At 42.1% G+C, this 11,563-nt stretch overlaps 1 long non-coding RNA gene across 1 annotated transcript in view; it reads left to right on the top strand.

Moving 5' to 3' along the window:
- The window catches only part of LOC123966718, a 14,450-nt gene extending 5,253 nt beyond the window's left edge, over window positions 1-9,197 (top strand). The window contains exon 3 of the long non-coding RNA XR_006824057.1: window positions 8,788-9,197. This is a non-coding gene — a long non-coding RNA (uncharacterized LOC123966718). The remainder of the gene's footprint in view (window positions 1-8,787) is intronic.
- The last annotated feature ends 2,366 nt before the right edge of the window (window positions 9,198-11,563 follow it).

The following is an 11,563-nucleotide window of genomic DNA, read 5'->3' as shown; positions in this document are numbered from 1 at the left end:
CTCTCTCTCTCTGTGTTTTTCTTTCTTTACCTCTTTCTCTACAAACACTTTCCACACATTTACTAACACTAATGAAAAGAGAGCTTTAAAAAACTTCCTCTGCGGGGGAGAAAATGATCATTACTGATGGTGCAGAGGGCATGCAATGGCTCATATCAGAATACCAATACACCTCTTTGATCCCTTTTGCTATCCTGGCACTTAAGCCACCTTTCTACAGCTGCTGGTAGCAAGCTGAGTGAATCATATCACGGCCTGTGTTATTGCTGGAGGCAAAGGCATTTGGAAGAGACATGATAATTAGCCAAAGTCAACAGCTATCTTGAAGTTGTCCTCCCCTTGTCTTGTTCCCATGGCAAAAAATAAACCTTGTTAACCTCACCGTTAACCTGCATGGGTCATTAAAAAGCCAAGCATGGTTCAGACTGACAAACTTTTTTTATGTTCTATCTCAACAACTTATTCGCATCTCAGAGTGTTGCTACAGACGCTTTCAGACAGCATGACAAAGTGTAATTATTTGACACTAAAGGTACCCTTCAGCGTCCGTATGAAACACCGCAGTTTACTACGTCACAGAAACACAAAGAACCTGTAGGGTTAGCCAGTCGACATGCATAAAATCCCTGACTTAGGCGCTAACATTTCTGATGGTTATGGTAAGGGTAGGGTGCTTCGGGGGGTTGTCAGTGCTTTTAACATGAACATAGCTAGCTTTTGGTCTGTATGAGACTCCCTGAAAAATTTCAGTGGGCAAGTGCGTACATGTGATTGGAGGAGGTAGTACCCATAGAGTCCAGTAGAGGGTGGAGCCTGTGCTTATAGAACTAGGGTTACCTTATTGTAACCTTCGTTTTTGTAAACATGTATGTATGTTTGGATATTTTACTGCTTCAGAGAAGGAGCCAGCAGATAAATTGGTGTACTGTATCTAAGACTCTCGGAAACTGTAGTTGTTGATTGCTAATCAATAATAGCTGTATTAGGTTTTGAAGCAAAAAGAGAAAATCCATGATAAAACACATTACTGAGTAGACATAAGGCAAAGATGAGAGAAGCTAGAAGTACTGCTCTTCGGATCTCTTTAGTACCTGTTCTGTTTTCTTGTCAGAGGTCTGGCTTTATTTAGCGTGCCAAATTTTGACGGGAATTTTGAGTGTTATGCCATTGGATCTTAAGTTATACCGAATAAGAGATAAAGTGGAAAGACCAGACATCAGAGAAGAGAGAGTCGCTGAACCTTGTTAACATACAGACACACACACCCATTCAAACACCACCTGTCTAGGCCTAAAGCTAGAGCAAGCTAGCACAGGGATGCTGTTTGTTCAGTGAAGCTGTCAGAAGCTTTGCTCCGCCCTACAGATGTGCACACAAATGTGTGTGAGTGTGTTTGGGTGAGGGAGCTCCAGGGGGCCGCTGTGCAGAAACAGGGGTGCTGTAAGTTCAGTCCTTTCACGGAGATCAAAGTCAAGCTCCTGGCATTAATGATCTGATGTGAGCAGCTGGCTGGTTGCCACTGCTGCCACTGACCTGGCTAAAAGTTTTCATTTGGACTAAGATAGATGGCCTTATTTGGCCGTTCTCTGTTAGGGAGGCAAGCATGTTAGCAAACAGGACATCAGTGGAGTGGCTAACAGTGCAGTAAGCTGCGGACTCTCAGTACCACAAGGAACTGAATGTCGCTGCCAGTGTAAGGATCGTTTAACAGACAGGGATGCAATGATTACAGATTTTGTTTATTGTTACGATTATTGTCAGAGAAATAATCACGGTTTCACGATTATTATGCATTAATTAGTTTCACAACACTAGTAATGATTTAAGTTGATTTTTAACATTTAATTACATTAACAATTATATTTCTATAATGCGTAAGTATTATTAATATAAGAGGAATATTAACTTTTATCCCCCAGGGGAAATTGTTATAAAGGAGGGGAATAAACCTGTATAAACTGTCATCAACTCTCATCTATACACATGTTTTAGTGAAAATGATAGAAATTGAGTTCATTGTTAACTGAAATGCAGTTAATTGGTAGCCTATAGTCCTGAATAGTGGCTCAACGCATCAACAAAACACCCTGGCGTGGTGCAAGCCATTGAAAATAATGGGCCTCATAGCGCAGCGGGGCTGTCGTTGCGGTGGATCTGAAAGGTTACACCTGCTTTGTTTACGTTGCACTGAAAGCTCGACTCTCACTGCTATGGCATCGATTGTAAGTGACACGTTTATATTTAATTCCCTACCAACTTGCTAGATTATTTAATATAATGTGTTAGGTATACCTTTACTTGTGCGTGCAAAGCTGGGTGGTGATTCCACAGGTGTTGCATCAAGTTTAATGTAGTTATTCCCTCCTTAAGCAGGAACCTTTAAATGGCAAGTTTTTGAACAAGTGATCCGTCATCTTCAGTGACGCCCTGGTCAGACGTGGTGTATCCAAATTGCTCCCACACGGCCGACTTCAGCTGTTTCTTTGGAACTAAAGCTTCACAGTTTTGTCCCTCTGACACTTAAGCTGGTGCACCGCTCCTGTAACTTTATTTATTGCCACAGTTTCGTTCCGTGCAACAGAAACACTCGGTGTAGCGGAGCCTTAACGATTAATTAACCATGACGTTTTAAATCGCGGTTAATAGTGAAATCCGGTAATTGCTGCAACCCTAATAACAGACATTACAGACATTAGGGGATCTCAGAAAGAAGTAGGCAGTTTTGCAGATGCATTATACATTTGAAGGTTGTATTCAGGCTGTAGAACTGATTAAACAGACGCTGTGTTGTGGAATCAACCAGCCTCGCTCAAAAAGGGAAGGGAGGTCAGATAGTGGCAAAAAGGGGGGAGTTTTCCTCCCATGGAGTTGGCCTTTTTACATGCAAAAACCAGAGACATCGCCTGATGTTTGGTAAGGATCTGCAGAGACTCAGACATGCATCACTTAAGGATTGTGTATTCAAAGTCTTAGTAACCTCTCTCACCGTAAAGGTGTCACTGGAGACCCTTAGCAGGACAGCAAAGGGCCTGTCCGACCCCTCTCTCTCCACAGATCACCTCCAGACATCAAAAGTACCACCCGTCCGGCCTCAACCTGACTCTTTTTCCCACAGGACGCTGAGCCATAAAACACCACTCCCTTCTCTCTCTAGCCGATGTGCAAATGTGATGAGCCAGGAGTGCAGGAATTTCTCAAACCAACAAAGGTTCCATTATAAACTGTGTTTGTTCTGTTTAAATAATAACCCTTGCTAAGTGAGTAGTGGTGTTTGTCTCTTAGTTTAGTAGCAATGACCCAGTTATTCTTTTAATGATGTTTGAAAACTCGAAGAACCATAAGAAAGTAATCTTGAAGAGTTACCTTACCACCTCTTTTTGTTTTGTCTTAATTCCTCCCTGTTATTCCCTAGTAATCACTGTCTGTGTAGTATTAATTAATGCTTTAGTTAAACGTTTCATATACAATTTCCTACTAAAACATTCATACACACGCTCGTGTGTATAACCAGCTTCCCAGTTCCTAGCAAAGTGGTAAATCTCAAAGTTGAATGTCTACTGTTTTCTCATAAGACCCGAGCTCTGCCAAGGGGACAAAAGGTATAACACACAAGTGTTTAAAACTCGGCTTACACCGATGATGAGAATAATCATCAATAATCAAATATCTACCATGTAATGGTATAAACGAATTCTTTGCTGCCATTTTGGTCCCTGTACAGAGGGCTTACCCTCAGATTTGAGATTGACTGGTTGACTAGAGTTTACGATTTCAGAATAACTAAACCATTAATAACTAACGAATTACCAGGAATTCGTGTAATCATCAAGCTATACTCAAGGACATATAGCCTTGGGCGGACAAGCAAATCTTTAGGTGGTGCCCCCTGGTTTCGAGGTATGAATTAATATTCCCGAAAAAATATTAATTTCCATAACTGTATTAAAATTATACATAGCTTTAGACCTACTACAATTGAGACAAAAGACAACGATAGTAAGGATCAACACTGTTCCTGTAAAGCTGGGTAGGCCTCTATTCATTATTACAATTGTTAAAAAGCAGAACAGTAGGGATTTATATCATTACATTCAGTAGGAAGTTAGCTAGAGTTAGGACATTAGGAACAACCCACAGCCTACATTTTTTTGGATTTATTTTAGGTTTAGGAAAGAATAAATCATAATTTTACTTTCAACCTCTCTGGGTAGCATCTGTAACTGTTACAAGTACCCCAGGACCAGCGTTTGACCATATCCTGGAAAGATACGGCAGAAGAAAGCTAGAAAATGACTCCTTTTGCATTAGAGTGAACGGAGCGCAGCCATGAAAGTGTCGGACCTCAGTTACAGCGAGTCCTATACTGTGCTGTGAATGGCCAGCTGTGTAATCAGGGCATGGCTTAGGAAAGGGTCAATTAGGCTACTTTACTTCAAACTTTAAATGTTTCTGACATGGATTTATTTCAATGTTGAGTAATGCAGTATGATGATAAAATGTATTTCTGCATCAGTGTGGGGCAAAGAAAACAACTGAAACGATTCAGACTGTGCAGACAGAAAGTAAACAGGATTCGCGGTGCTGCCCTCAGTCCTCCGGGATACTTTCGCTTCACATGGTCATGCTGCTTCACATATTCGTGGACAGCAGTTGGGCTGCCATGAAGCTATTTCCAATTCACAGAGCAGCACGTTGTTGATTGTCTGTCTAAATTACTCCCAAACTTTAGATGGTCAAAGTTGGTCATTACGTGGACTTGGCTATCCAAGTCCACGTAATGCCTCAGACCTAAATATAACTCCTTCTGTGGATACTTTCAGTATGATTTCATTCAGAATGGGGAGAAAAAGGCTTGTCACATTGTGCTGAGGCATTTCAGTGTACGGGCTTTATTTCAATTTCTATGTCCTTTTTCAAGCTAAGCACACAAGAGATGAACATAATCTATATCAGTTTCATTTTGTGCATACAAAATATTTTTTTCTTCCAGAGATAACCACTGTATAAGTAGGAAGTAACACTTGCAACTACCAGCAAGATAAATGGATTTCTTTTCCCCACTAACTCTATACTTACTATTGCTGCCAGACCAGTCCCCCCACACCTTCCTTTGTCCTGACACACAAACACAGAGCTGTCATAAGAGAAGTGCTTGATTTCACCCAATTTCGTATTTTCAGGCAGTGGGATATGTGCTGGATATCCGCTCTCTTATTGTGAGACAAGCTTTTGTGAGTATGACAAAGAGACCTGTGCCTACCAGAGGCCCTGATCTGTCCTAATGGGGTTTGTCTGGCTTTACAGAGGTTTTCGATTTCTGTGAATACACTAGTCAATTTCACAGACATATCAGCTGGCCTTGCAGAGGGACTGCCACTTCCACAGAGAGTAACATGAAGACATGGGTCAAATAGAGGTTAACAATTAATATTTGTCCTTGATTATAAATAAATGAAGAGTTATTTAAGTGGCATTAATTAAATGGAGAGTTGGTTGAGTGGCATTAAGTAGATCAGACAAATGTAGACAATGTCATGTATATACACAATCAATCAAAGTGAAATAGAGTTTCTAACTGAGTTGCTGTCAGTCTTTGCAGCTTAACTAACAAGGCATCTAGCATTCTGCACCGGTTTGTCTTCCTGCATGTTTGCACTGTACACTGGGCCTGTGAGAAACGTGAGAGCAGCAATAGTCTGAATTAGTGTTCATAACACTTTAGATCAGTGGTTCTCAACCTTTTTTGGACCAGCGCCCCCCCCCCCGCCCCCCTCCTATCCATTATCCAGGTCCCTTACTGCCCCCCATCAAAAAAGATGTTTGCTATTTGCCCTGAATATTGATTTTCTTTTTTTTTTTTTTTTTAATTGTTACTATTGTTAGTAAAAACATGGAAAATGTAACAAAAAAGCCATGTGAAAAGTAATTATATTTAACTAATAAGTGGATTTTCCTCCCAGAAACTGTGTGAAGCCAGATACTGATTCTTGGATGGGGCATTTAATAGCATTCTGGTGAAAATTTCTCCTCCAATTTCTGCCTTTTCTGCACTAATTCATGGTGGCAATGTCTAAAACTTCAGGTGGCAGGTGACAATTCAAAATATATTATTATAATAGAATATAATCTAGTGAGGTTCTCGGACATTCTTATTGCTTTTAAATATTTTTCTCCTGTAGATCAACTTATTTAATATCATCCCTGCTTAGTCAACACACATGATTAAGTCTTACCTCCTCTTTTGTGGGGAAGTAACCTATTTAAATGTGTTTGTGGCCCCTTTTCATCTCAGTAATAAATGAATCCGTTTTAATTCAGTTATTGACTCCTACAGAATGACATTGTAACTGTGGCGCAGATACAGCGTGCTAGCCTCAAAAACCCAGCTGTTTTCTAAACATTAACTTAGCTCTCCTTACATGCTTGCTAATAACTTTTAATAGCTGGATCTCCAACACTGACAGCGTTGTGTTGGACAGATTTGTGCAGCTGTGATCGAGGGACAGCTGAGAGAGACGAGCGAGAGGATGTGCTACACGAATACGCGCTGCCTGCAGCTCAAATACGATTTTAAATAGGCCTAGTAAAAAAAATCGAAAATCAATATGTGGCGGTCAGCACTGATATTGTGGCAGGCCGCCACAAATAAATGAACGTACGGGAAACACTGTAACTTATCTGCTCATGTTCAAAACGTTCTGCACATTCAGAACCTCTCCCACATATCTGAGTTCTCTGACATATAAATAAAAAAAAAGTCGTAATGGAAGACTAACGTCATTAGTCTATTTAAGGAAAATTCATAATATTTTACTACACGCCCTATACGCAATTATGTTACTGATTCGCTGGAAGTATCACCTCGTCGTCCAACAGACAAAACTCAATGAGACGAGGAGGTGCTCATGCCGGGGGAAAACGACACACACGTTAACTTCAGCACCTCCTGATAAAGTGCCGCTTATAATCTCCAACAGAGCAAGTCAGGTCTTCAATTTTTAACATTACATTTTTATAGCCTACTGAAACTACAGTATATGTCCGCTTTGGCACAAACTGTCTGCGACTCACAGCGCGAGGTGGGTCCTCGTCACTCGCTGGTGTCACAGTGAAGTTGCTTTCAGAGGGAGTCCGACAGCGGAATATCCCTCTTGTAAATGTGTAACCACGCCGACAACAAGATGTTCACGGTGTATTCCTAAACACTTTTCCACAAAGAAACAGAGCGTCAATTTTCCAGAGTTTACACAGTAAAATTGTGGGTAAAATTTTACAGATGATACTCTGACTTCCCGTTCCCGTGAAGGCAGCACGAAGCTGCACCACAATTACAGTCTCATCCAGTCACAGTGAACTAAACTAGCAGGTTTTAATGTGGCAGGCCACAGTTTTTGTAAGTAGTTTAAAGTTTGTCTAAAGTTTAGTTTAAGTCTCATTGTTGTGAATCTTAAGTGTAAACTCGCCTTAGAATTTCCAACCAACAAACGCCCCCCAAAAGCACCTCAGCGCCCACCCTTCCAAAATATTGCCTCCAGCGCCCCCCCATCGTCCTCGGAACCCCCCCCCCACCCACATTGAGAAACACTACTTTAGATGGTCCAGGGCTTTTGCAAACCTTAGGGCCCGTGCCTACCAAAGCGTTTATTTTTTATTTTTTTGACCCCAGGGTCTTTTTTTCAATTCATTGCAATGGCAGCGCCGCGTTTTTACAACATGGTAAAAACGACCACAGCATGACGAGGCGCTGAGCATCTTTTCTGCGCTTGGCACAGAGCGTTTTTTTTCCAGTCGCCGAGAGAAACGGAAAAACGCTGCACTCGTCACTGTCACTTTTTACCCAGCCATCCAATCACAGTGCAGGAGGGGCGGGACAAACACCACACCGAGCATATCCGATCTTGAACGAAACGATGTGCCTACTGGCCGAGGTGTTTCCTCGCCCACAGAATCTCATGAACCCACCTATGGACAGTCTGTGCTCTCATGTTTCAGCCTTCTCTTCATGCAGAGCAAGGGCCACAGCAAGTAAGCCTACCCTACTTTGTGGTGACATTTTCTACACAGTGAAATTAGCTAGCCTACTTGCAACACATCACCTCCAAGGATAAAAAGTATCATAGCAACCCCAGCAATCTCTAATAAAAAAAAAAAACTGTGCAGCTCCACAGCGCACCCTAGTACTCCCAGCTAGGCATTTTCAGAATAACAGGTGGCGTTTTCAGCTGGTAAAAAATGCTTTGGTGGACACTGGCCCTTATCCAAAAAACTCTTGAGAGAGCACCTGCACACTCTGGAAGACCACTGATTCAGCTAAATAACCCTCACAAATTTCCCTTTTTAAACTAGGAATAAATGAAATACTATGAAGACACTGTAAACAGCTTTTTTTTTTTTCTCTAGGGTAAACTAAAGCCTTGTGAGTTCCATGTTGGGGCAATACACCAGACACAGTTTCAGCATCCCAATGATGGAAATAATAAAGCAGCTAGCAAGAAACCGGTTTCTAGCTATGTAGTAGGAAATGGTGGATGTGTACCTCCACTGCATCAGCTCTCAGAACCAAAGCCTTTCTGAAGACAAGCCCACTCTCTCTCAGTACACACACTCTGCATTCTGCAGAAGGATTTTTGATATTTAAACTCAACTGCCAAACAAATACACCCCTCCCTTAAGTGCTCCATCAGAAACTCTGCCCCCCCCCCCCCTTCAAATCTCTGAAGCTTTCCAGTGTTGAAACACCTTTGCCCTTGCCTGGTCATAACTTTGTTCTTTGTTTATACTCTTCAGACCTTTTCCTCGTTGACTGATTCTGCCTGGAGTCTAGCACGTTCAAATGTGCTAGTATGTAGAATTCTCTCTCCCACTGCCCCCTCTCCCATCACCTCTGTGCACAAGCACTGTTGCTGATTGGCTGAAACAATGTTGTGTGAATTGCAGGAATTCTATTATGCAGTATATAGTAGTTGAAAACTACATTAAAATATGAGTTATGGAATCACAGAATGATGTACTTTGGTTTCTTATTTGACAGTTAATGTTACTAATGTCCATAGACTAACAGTTCAGTTAACATTTTGAGTTCCATAGAAATCCTGTTTTAATGTGTATCTGTATGTGTTAGACAATTAATTGTTCTTCAAATACACTAGTTGACCTTTTCCTTAAAGACTAATACAGCTTGTATTTGAAGGAGTGCACTGACTACAAAGAACAAAACATTTACTGGGAACAAGCCTGCTCAAGATTACATCATGGAGCATAAATATTTCTTTCATATCAGACTATAACAATTTAATTGAAATATACAATGTCTGTTTAAAGATGTGTAATAAATTATTAACCATATACTATTTCAAAACATAAATGCCAGTAAAACTACAATACTCTCTCATGCTACTGTGTTTAACATGTCAAACAGCATGGCTCCACAAAATACTTAAGAGCGAAAGTTACACTACCACTGTCAAACCTAAATTAAGAATGCACTATGTAGGCCGACACAACCAAGCTCAGAAAAATGAGCCTACAGGGGCAAACAGCAGTGAGCTCAACCACTGAAGCTCAACTGAAGTCAACAAAGATGCGCACAGTTGTTGTTTTAGGGATCCAGACCCTTTCTATAACGGCTTTCCACAGAGACTGTTACGTGGGTGTGGTGTGGGGACAGAGGACCCAAACGCAACGCTCTGAGCAAAGGAGGTTTATTTAGGGGAAAAAGGGGGTTAAGGGACTGGAGTGGAGGGAGAGGTGGATGCCGGGGAAACACTGGCACAGGGAAACCGACGGGACTGGGACCAGGGAGCCGGGGAACACTGGGGCCGAGGAAGGGAGGATGCAGGGGGGAACTGGGAGGACACCGTGGGGGAAGCCCGAAGAGGAGGGGTCCAGAGGATGAGCCCAGCCGACAGAAGGTGAGTGAACCTGGGAGGGAAAACAGACAGAAAGACAGGGTTAGTGACTGGAGTGACAAAGTACAGGGAAAATGAGAGAACAAAAAACATGAGTGCCTGAACGCAGAGGTGGCACCGGGTATGGAGCAACGACGATCAAGCAAGAGTGGTGTGGAGAACCGGGGTTGAAATACAGGCAGGGATGAGGATTACTACTGGCAGGTGTGGCAGGCTGACGAGGTGGCTGATGAGGTGCAGGTGCGGGTCGTTGGCTGGGCTCAGGAGCAGAGGGAGAGAGAGCACACACAGGGGAGAAAACACAGGGAGGCAGGCAGGGAACAGAAAACCAAGGAAAAAGCAGAATAACTGATAAAAAGGAGAAAAAATACCAGGACACTCACCGTCAGCCGGGCTGCCACCACAACAGAGATCCTGCAATCAAAATGGAAAGAATGTCCGCCAATATATATCCCCTTCCTGGCTTTGTACTTCTCATACAGCGCAGTGAGCTGGCGTATTAAGTAATACCAGATAATAAAGCGGCATGAAAGCGTCTATACAAGATGACGACAAACATAATCCATAGCCTGGTATCAATCGATCCACAACAACTTGGCACCGAGCAGCAGCAGAGTCAAGATGATAAAAGATGTTTTCACTTACCACAGAAGCAAAATCCAAGATGAGATCTCATAGTTGTTTCCTTCTTTTCTCCTAGACACAAATGAGCTGCTTGCAATACCAAGGTGAGACCAAAGGCCTTTTCTCCCACTTCTCAAATTCATCTCAGGAGAAACAACCATATACAGGTGAAACTTGAAACATTAGCATATCGTGCAAAAGTTCATTTTCTTTCAGTAATTCAAGTGAAAAGGTGAAACTAATATATTATATAGACTCATTACATGCAAAGTGAGATATTTCAAGCCTTTATTTGATATAATTTCGATGATTATTACAGCTTATGAAAACCCCAAATTGAAAATCTCAGAAAATAAGAATATTGTGAAAAGGTTCAGTATTGTAGGCTCAAAGTGTCACACTCTAATCAGCTAATTAATCCAAAACACCTGTAAAGGGTTCCTGAGCTTTTAATTGGTCTCGGAGTCTGGTTCAGTGGAATTCACAATCATGGGGAAGACTGCTGACCTGACAGTTGTGCAGAAAACCATCATTGACACCCTCCACAAGGAGGGAAAGCCTCAAAAGGTAATTGCAAAAGAAGTTGGATGTTCTCAAAGTGCTGTATCAAGGCACATTAATAGAAAGTTAAGTGGAAGGGAAAGTGTGGAAGAAAAAGGTGCACAAGCAGCAGGGATGACCGTAGCCTGGAGAGGATTGTCAGGTAAAGGCCATTCAAATGTGTGGGGGAGCTTCACAAGGAGTGGACTGAGGCTGGAGTTACTGCATCAAGAGCCACCACACACAGACGGGTCCTGGACATGGGCTTCACAAGTCGTATTCCTCTTGTCAAGCCGCTCCTGAACAACAAACAACGTCAGAAGCGTCTTACCTGGACTAAAGAAAACAAGAACTGGTCTATTTCTCAGTGGTCCGAAGTCCTCTTTTCTGATGAGAGCAAATTTTGCATCTCATTTGGAAACCAAGGTCCCAGAGTCTGGAGGAAGAATGGAGAGGGACACAATCCAAGATGCTTGAAGTCCAGTGTGAAG

Source organism: Micropterus dolomieu, unplaced genomic scaffold, assembly GCF_021292245.1.
Source record: "Micropterus dolomieu isolate WLL.071019.BEF.003 ecotype Adirondacks unplaced genomic scaffold, ASM2129224v1 contig_14097, whole genome shotgun sequence".
NCBI classification, from domain to species: Eukaryota; Metazoa; Chordata; class Actinopteri; order Centrarchiformes; family Centrarchidae; genus Micropterus; species Micropterus dolomieu.
This window is presented reverse-complemented; position numbering and strand designations above follow the sequence as displayed.